We start from the raw sequence: 8,403 nt of genomic DNA, 5'->3' as shown, positions 1-8,403 counted from the left end.
AAAATCAGGTAAGAACAAAGCAGCTGGGGAACCATAAAGGGCTAAACCAAAAGGCAACGGCTCCATAAGCCTCTGTCTTCCCCTCGACAATCAATTGCTTCTTCACTCCCTCTGCACTTGGCTAGCACAGAACTAGGTTTATACCACATGTGTCTCTCTCATTAGACCAGGGGGCGGCACACTGAAGCCTGGCTGGTTTTTGTGAGTAAAGGTTTATTAGCACCTGGCTGCACTCCTTCATTTGTGCCCTGTCTCCGGCCCCTTTTGGGCTAGAAGTCGGGTTCTTGGAACAGAAATGGTCTGCAAAGCCGGAAGTATTTACTATCTTGCCCTTTGTGGAAGAAGGTTGCTGACTTCCTGATTCGGATCAGGGACTTCCTGATTTGACCATAGGCGGGTGGAGGGCAGGGACTGGGTCTTGCTCACATGTCAACCCTTAGGCACAGCGCTTTGCACATTTATGCTTAATTAAAAGAAGAAGTGTCCAAGCTGGAGAGAGTGAAGGGCATCCAGGGGAAACAGTTCAATTACTTAAGAGCAGGCGCCGTTTTCAAGGACTTTAAAAGCCTTCATTTACATACACAGAGTTGATAAGCTAATTGCACAACAATCTTGTCCTAAATTAAAGCAGCCCCTCAGGTCTCGTTAGATAACACCTTGTTAACCTAGTTCAAGGAAACCTGCTGTTTCTCGACAATAATACAAGTGCGATTTCCGTAACCCAGACTCTCTCCCACCACCCCAGTCTCTTTTTAGTCTGAATTAGACATTAGACAGACATTTCCTCTGGAGTGGAAATGACCGTGAACATAATCCAGTGTAGCATCTCTCAAACGGTAGCGGCTGTTAAGTGAGACACCATTTTGTGCATTATGCGGTGTAGACCTGGTGCTCAGGGGCCTCGAGTTTCCCCGGGGTCTGAGGAAGTGATCACGGCATGGACATTTTTAACATGTTGCCTCCAAAATTAACATTCCTTGTGACAGAGCAAAGCCAATATGCAAGAATGTTTATTTAAAGTCTACTTGGGGCACCCGGGTGGCTCAGTCAGTTAAGCATCCCACTCTTGACTTTGACTCAGGTCATGATCTCACGGTTCATGGGATCGAACCCAGAGTCCGGCTCCCCGCTGCCAGCCTGTTTGGGATTCTGTCTCTCCCTCTTTCTGCCCTTCCCCTGCTAGCTCTCTCTCTCTCTCTCTCACCCTCTCTCTTTCTCTGTCTCTCAAAAATAAATAAACATTAAAAAAAAAGACCATTCTTAAAAAAAAAAGTCCACTAAACAAATGACATTATTCCATCTCTGACTCAATTCCTAGAGTTATTTTTAAATTATATTGAACAGGAATGTGGGTACATTTTAAGCTGTGTGGCATGACGTAAGGGTGGGGCCTCCAGATTTGGGGATGGATGCAGACAGAGGAGGATGTGCGTTCTGTGGGGTCCAAAGGTCGTAGAATTTTAGCCGCTCTCTTTGAGAATACAGATGTATGGCAGTACCTTACTTCTGCAAACGTGACTTTGTGGGGTGGATCACCATACCAGGTGAACATTTGGTGAGGGTATTTCCAGATTCTTGGAATGATCTAGCTGGGTGGGAGGCCTTGAGGTTCAGTTCTATGGACCTGATGGTGAACACTCCCCTGAGTGACTGGGTCACTCATTATTTGCCTCATTAGATGAATGGAGTCAAATAAGCCTGGGAAGTGCTGTCAGTGCAGTGTTCCAGAGTCCCAATTCCTTGCAACTCTTTAAAGGTTCTGACAAGTCCTGCAGTTCAGAACATTAACTTTATTTGATCCAGAGTTTCTAAAACTTGTTTTTGCCGTAGAGGCCCTCTCTGGGCCAATGTTTTCAAACAACTGAGAAGCAGGAGGGAATGCCCTCCTCCCTTGCCGTCTCCAATCCTATTTCCTTTTATGGAGTAGAGGGGGCTGCTGTCTCAGGGCTGAGCTGGGACTCTCCTCAGTTTGGGATTACAGACACAGCAGGTCAGACAGGTGCTTTTTGGGAAGGGGCTGGTTGAGAGGCGAGGACTGGGTCAGACCTACTCGTAAGGGGTTTCTGTTGTAATAAAATCCTTTCCTAAAAAAAAAAAAAAAAAAAAAAATTCTGTCGCTCAGACTTTCTCTTGCCCAGAATTTTAAAAGAGTGGGGCATTTTGACTCAAATGAAGGCAAAGGGGGTTGACATATGGATTCCTGAGTCTCACTTTCTATTAGCATCGTCTCGTTTTTTAATTTGACTTGGGTGCAAGACTGGTGACACGATTTCCAGGTCCCTGTGCAAAACGAAAGTGCTGGGGGCCCCTGCTCAGAAGTCAAGGTCAAGAGAGGGAGGGCGGAGCATTAAACGGCGTGGGGGCTCCTTCCGAGCTTGGGCCTCGGTGACTGTGCAGGTCACGTGCCCATGAGGCCGGTCCTGGCCCGGGGCGTATTTGCGCTTACCCATTTCAAAGTTCACTGCTCCGAGGACCTGTAACGTCTGTAGGGAAGACCCAGCAGCTTAGGAGAGGACTGTGACCTTCGCATAATGGGCTAGATCCGGGCCCCGCGTGGAGGGGCCTCTGCGGGGTGGATCGGTAATGGAGCTTTCTTAGCCTCACTCAGCACTCTCCCTGATTCATCAGCGATGATGCTGCTGCTGCGGCCCGGCCCCGGGCCCCGTGTAGTTCACATTATCATCGTAATGAGCTGCTGCTTCTCCAGTGAAAACACTGCTCTGGCCTGGGCGTTTCCAAAACAGTGCTAGTTACCGCATCCAGGTAGATGGGGTCAGCCTACGACTCCCTCTTTTCCTGGCTTGTAATAATTAACCATTCTATCAGGGGACTCAGTCTAATTGTCTTTCCTATAAGCACTTGGTAATTGTGAGCACAGCGACGGGGTGAGAAAGTGGGAACACGGGAGGGCACAGCTTTCCCTATTCTGAGTGCCTGTATCTCCAGCAGCCGCGGGAGCGTGACAGGTGTGGGGAACCGTGACAGCAGCAGGATGGGGGCCCATCCCTTCTCCACCTCGTGCCCCAGGCTTCCGCAGTGGAGGGGGGTGGTCTCAGCAGGTAAGGCAAAGCCGGTGCTTTTGGCAAGGGGTTTCGGGGCCCCACTGTGGGTTAAGGAAGCGTGAGAGGCACACTCTGAGCCATCCCGAGCGAGGCTCCCAGAAACCCTGTACCAAGTTCATGCTCACTGGCCTTCTGCTTCCCACGCTTTCCGGCTGGGAAGCCTCGCCTACCCGCTCCTGCCCCCAGACGGGCTGCAGAGCGGCCCCATCTTCTCCTGCAAGAAAGGCGGACGTGGTCCGACCGCCACGGGCAAGGTCTGGAACCCGAGAGTGACCAGGGAAGGCAGTGGAGGTGCCCACCTTCATTAGACCAGGGGGCGGTCTAATGAAGGGCCCACCGTTTTGCCTTCAGGCCAGCGAGGGCATCCTTCCCTGACCCTTGAAAACGGCAGCAGTTGTACTGAACAAGTTCTCCCCCTTTTAATTTTTACTGTTTTTGGTTCACGACAGTGAGCCTCTGCATCGCGGTCCCTTGGAGCTGCGGGGAGAGCTGGGAGGGAGGACTTCTGCCCGTGCTCCGGGGAGCATCGGAGGCCAGCCACGGTGGACTTAGGCCAAACACATGATCTTGACTAAGAGCCTTTTCCTTAAGTGGGGGTGGGGGGGGGTGGGGAATCGTCTGGGTTTATTCATATGTTAGGCTGTGTGGATTGGGGAAATATAGTTATCTCTCCTTTTTTTTTTTTTTTTTTTATAAACTTCGTTTATTTTGAGGGGAGGGAGGGGCAGAGAGAGCGAGGGCAAGAGAGAATCCCAAGCAGGCTCCACACTGTCAGCACGAAGCCGGAGGCGGGGCTCGAACCCACCAACTGTGAGATACCGACCTAAGTCGAAACCGAGCGTTGGATGCTCAACCGCCTGAGCCACCCCGGGCGCCCCCTAGCCGTCTCTCTTTAACTGACGCCATAGATTACCCCCGTGTTAGTGCGTCCTCGTGTTTCCTGTCCTGTTCCCAAAGCAAAGGGTTTTGAGACACTCGCTGTTGAGACAGTCATTTCATCGAGGGCGGGTTAATCATTAGGTTGAGGGCAAGGGTGTCAACACGGGTACAATTTACTTATTTGTTTCTAATTGCAGTAGAGGCGCCCTGATTAATGAGTAACTGTCTGGGGAGTGTAGGTGAAGCAGGCCACTATCCCCTTCTGTTGTAAGGCCAGCTTTCACTTCTCCCTGATAACCTGTCAGTGGTTCTGCCTTGGGAGACCCAGCCTCCTTTGCCCATTTCCTTGTTGTCATAAGTGGCTGGCTCGCTATCCGGCCTATGCCGCACCCTTGGGCAAGCCCGTCCCTTTCTTGGGGCTTCCTCTGCACCATCTGTGAGCGGAGGCTGAGAGACCATCTCTGTGATGGGGAGCTTTGTCTTGAGAGCCCTCTTGCTGCTGGAGTCAAGTGTGTAGGATCGGGAAGCCTCGAAGTGTCTAGGGGGGATGTCAGTCTAGAAGCTCTCATGGGCCATGCTCATAGAAACATAGGGCATTTTTCTCCTCTGTGGTAAAACCTCCATGCTGACCCCAGTCGGATGATAGGTTGTCTAGGCCAGGTTGGCGGACTTCCTCAGTGGGGACAGGGGCATCTCCCCCAGTCTCATACTGGCAATGACAGCTTGTTCCAGGGTCTGCCCTGTCCATGTCACAGAGACCGTGTTGAGTCCCTACTATTTACTGAGGGCTGACCATGGGTGAAGGGCAGCACTGAGGGCCTGAGACACAGTAGCCCGTTTAATTCTTATAACAATCGCTTGTATTATTATTTCCGTTTTACAGGGAGGGATGTTGAGCTCAAAGAACTCAGGTGGCCTGACCGTGGCTGGACGAGTCACAGGTGGCAGACCTGGGATTCCATCCTGTGCCCTTGACTATAGCCCACGCCCTTGACCGCTTTGCTTACATCTATCTTTCCATTCCGTGTCTGTTTAAAGATCCATTAAAATTGGGAACGCCCCTTCTCTGAGCCACAGCCTTCTTGGTGTCTTATCACTGTGAAACGCGACACCAAAAGTCAGAGGGGACCCAAATGGTTAACATACTCCTTGTACTCTTGTAGATACAGTACCAAGTAATACTCTGGGGTATTACTCACTGCTCAGGGCCTCAGGTGCAGATAGGAATCAGTCTTCCCAATGGGCCAGCGCTCAGCATGGGTTTGCCCCCTCCTTGTTCGGGGGTGCACGGCCACGTTACCTACTTCCTACTCCTGGCCTCGACCGGCACAACCAGGGGACCAGGCCAGGCTGGGGAAGGGCAAGGGAGGGCAAGGGAGAAGATCTTATTTTTTTTCCGTGGCTTTTGTCGAGGAGAAACTGTAGGCCAGTGGTGATCTCTGATCAACAGCCCCTCTTACCTCATTTGGAATACTGAGGAGCAGGTGTTTTGTCAGCCTGTGCTTTTACAGAAATACCAAGAGGTTTTCAGCCTTTTCAAGGAATTTGCAAACATCCCATATTCCCTTCCCTCTCCATCTTCTGTCCAGTCACTCGCCCGGAAGAACAGTTGACAGACTTGGCCGTGGCCCACGCCGTTGCCACGTGGTAATGCCAGAGGGTCTCGGGCCCAGGAGGGGCGTCCCAGCAAACTGCCCAACTCCTGATACGGGGGGCAGTGTTTTCTGGCTACAGAGTGTAGCCAGAGTGAGCTTTTCTGGCCCGAGCCTTTGCATATGCCCAGCAGGGGCTGCGTGCTCGACTCGGAAGATGCAGGAAGCTGAGGCCCAGCGAGGTGACGGACGGATGGCCGGCCAAGTGGGGCCAGCAGCTGCGGGAAGCCCAGGTTTCTTGGCACGGACTCTGGGATTCTTCGCACCGACCAGCTCTTAAGTCCGGGCAGCTCGGGGATCCAAGAAAGCACCTTTATTTCTGACTTTCTTCTTCTCTCCTGTAGCCTTCTGACTAATGTTCAGCGGGGGCCGTGCACCTAGAAAGTCTCCGTCTGAGGCAGCTCCCTCTTGAGAAGAGCAGAGAGTCCCCGTTGGACTTAGGAAGAATGAAATCCGTCCCAGGCCCCGAGCTCTCTGAAAAGTTGTTATTAAATTCCGCGCGTGGCCCTGACCTGGATTTAAAGATTTGCAAGAAGACAAATTCCAAACAGATGCCCATTAGGGCCCTGACAGCCGCAGCTTAAAGATAACATTTACATTCTGCTGGGGTTCGTATCTCTCTGTTCCCCGCGCAGCCCCTCTCCCGCCTCCAGTGGGATCAATACCTCGGTCGAGGTTACGTGGAGGTGGCCACATTCTTTTAAGCTGTTTGCTCAGTGCTTGGTTTGCTCTGCTAACATGCCAGGCACTTCTTCCAACAGGCCTGTTTGCCTAGTATTAGGGCTGTTTGCCGAAACACCTACCCCAATCCGAGGGGGCTCAGCTTTCCAAACAGTTGGTCCCCACATCTGTCAATCAATAACAGCAATCGGGTTCCTGATATGGACAGCAAGTGTGGCCAAGTCCAATATTTGCCCAAACGCCGCCCCCTCCCCCTGCACCTGACTCTCCCCCCCCCCAGCTCGACGAGGCGGACATTCGCCAAGCGCACAGGCTGCTGGGAAGAGGCGATGCTGGAAAACGGGGAGCTGATTCCAGGAAAGAAGGGCACACGAACAAACATGAAAGCTCCTTTATGAGAGGTAATTTACTGAAATACACAGTGATTACCTGCTCACCCAGCCCTGGCGTAATTAAAAATGGCAGGCTCGGGGCTCTGGATTCCCTAGCGCTGGCCAAGGAAAGTGGGTTGCAGCTTGTGAAGCTTGAGGTTGGATCCGGGGGCTGGTCTGGCGTCACAGGGGATCAGAGGGACATCAGGATCGTATCAAACCCAGGAAATCAGCTCCCAAGGGGGACAAAATGCTAGCAAGAGAAAATACACCCTAAGAAGAGGGTGACATTTAGGAGGGACCGTCTTCGTGTAGTTTCGAACTTGGCGGGGTTGGTTCACAATATTGTGAATGCACTAAATGCTACTCAATTGTTCTCTTTCCGATGGTTACTTTTATGTGGTGGGACTTTCACCTCAGTTGGGGCTGGGGCGGGGGGGGGGGAGAAAAAAGAATGAATCCCAGGGAGCCCAGGACGTTTACATTTGAGAGACTCTAATGCCTAACTCAGGCTTTGGCTCAGAGTAAATGCTTAATAAATGTTTATTGAAAGAACAACCTAACATTTGCACAGTCAACAAAGCTCTTTGTTATACATTAGCTCATTTCATCCTTAAAGAGCCCTGCGCGGTGGGCAGGGGTAAATCTTCTTGTGTTGTAAAGGAGAAACTGAGGCTGAGGGAGGAGAGTGGTTTGCGTAATGTGGCGCGGCCAGTAGGGGAGGTGCTGGGATTCAAACCCCGAAGTCCCTGGCTTCCAAGTCTGTGCTTGTATAGCCTCACTATTGGGCCTACCTCATGACTTTCAAGGCAAGAGAGAAAGAGAGGCTTACAGATATTACTTCCCCCCTTCTTTTAGGGTATTTATTACTATTTTAATAAACTATTTTAATGTTTTTTAATGTTTATGTATTTCTGAAGGAGAGAGACACAGAGTGCCAGCAGGGGAGGGGCAGAGAGAGAGGGAGACACAGACTATGAAGCAGGCTCCAGGCTCTGAGCTGTCAGCACAGAGCCCGACGCGGGGCTCGAACCCACGAACTGCGAGATCATGACCTGAGTCGAAGTCAGACGCTTAACCGACTGAGCCACCCAGGCGCCCCACACTGAAACTATTTTAAAACTGGACTGTCCAGCCAAGCCGCCCATTCTCCCTCGAAGCTCCTAGCACCGTGCTTGATAAATATTTTCTGATTCACTCAGCCGCAGGGAACAAGCTTTCGTTGTTGTGGTGACTGCCCAGAGCAAAACTCAGGGAGGTTAGGGTATCAGTGATGCCGAAGGACCCTGGCCACCAATGTCTGCGAGGGGGAGCTGGGATCTGTGAGGGGTGACTCCCAGAAGCCTTTGCTGGGTGCAAGGTATCCTCTGCGAGGGGGAGCCTGGTGGTGCTTGGGCCAGCTGGGCACTGCCACTTATTGGTCTAGGTGGTGGAGGGGTGGCCCCTCATTCAAAAATTAGTAATTTCAAGACAGTGACGGCAGAACATGAAGCCCAGCACATGTCTGTCTGAGGACAAGGTCTGAGAGGCTGCACAGCTCTCTGTGATGTGGCCCTGGGGCAGGCACGGCCTGGGCTCCCGCGGGGCATCTCTGCGGGTGCTGTGGGTGGAGACAGGAAGTGGGGATGGGCGGGGCAGAGGCGTAGAAGGCCATCTCTTTTCTGGGGTGTCCCTCATCCCCTGGGGAGAACCCCAGTATGCTCCCCCCTCCCTCCACGATCATCAGAGCAACCTCCAGACCTGCGTGGGGTTCCGCCC

At 52.1% G+C, this 8,403-nt stretch overlaps 1 long non-coding RNA gene across 1 annotated transcript; it reads left to right on the top strand.

Moving 5' to 3' along the window:
- Nucleotides 1–1,602: 1,602 nt before the first annotated feature.
- On the top strand, nt 1,603–6,194 carry LOC109500604. The gene is made up of 2 exons (XR_002742865.2): nt 1,603–3,059; nt 4,825–6,194. It is a non-coding gene; the product is annotated as an uncharacterized LOC109500604 (long non-coding RNA).
- The last annotated feature ends 2,209 nt before the right edge of the window (nt 6,195–8,403 follow it).

Source organism: Felis catus, chromosome B3, assembly GCF_018350175.1.
Source record: "Felis catus isolate Fca126 chromosome B3, F.catus_Fca126_mat1.0, whole genome shotgun sequence".
NCBI classification, from domain to species: Eukaryota; Metazoa; Chordata; class Mammalia; order Carnivora; family Felidae; genus Felis; species Felis catus.
This window is presented reverse-complemented; position numbering and strand designations above follow the sequence as displayed.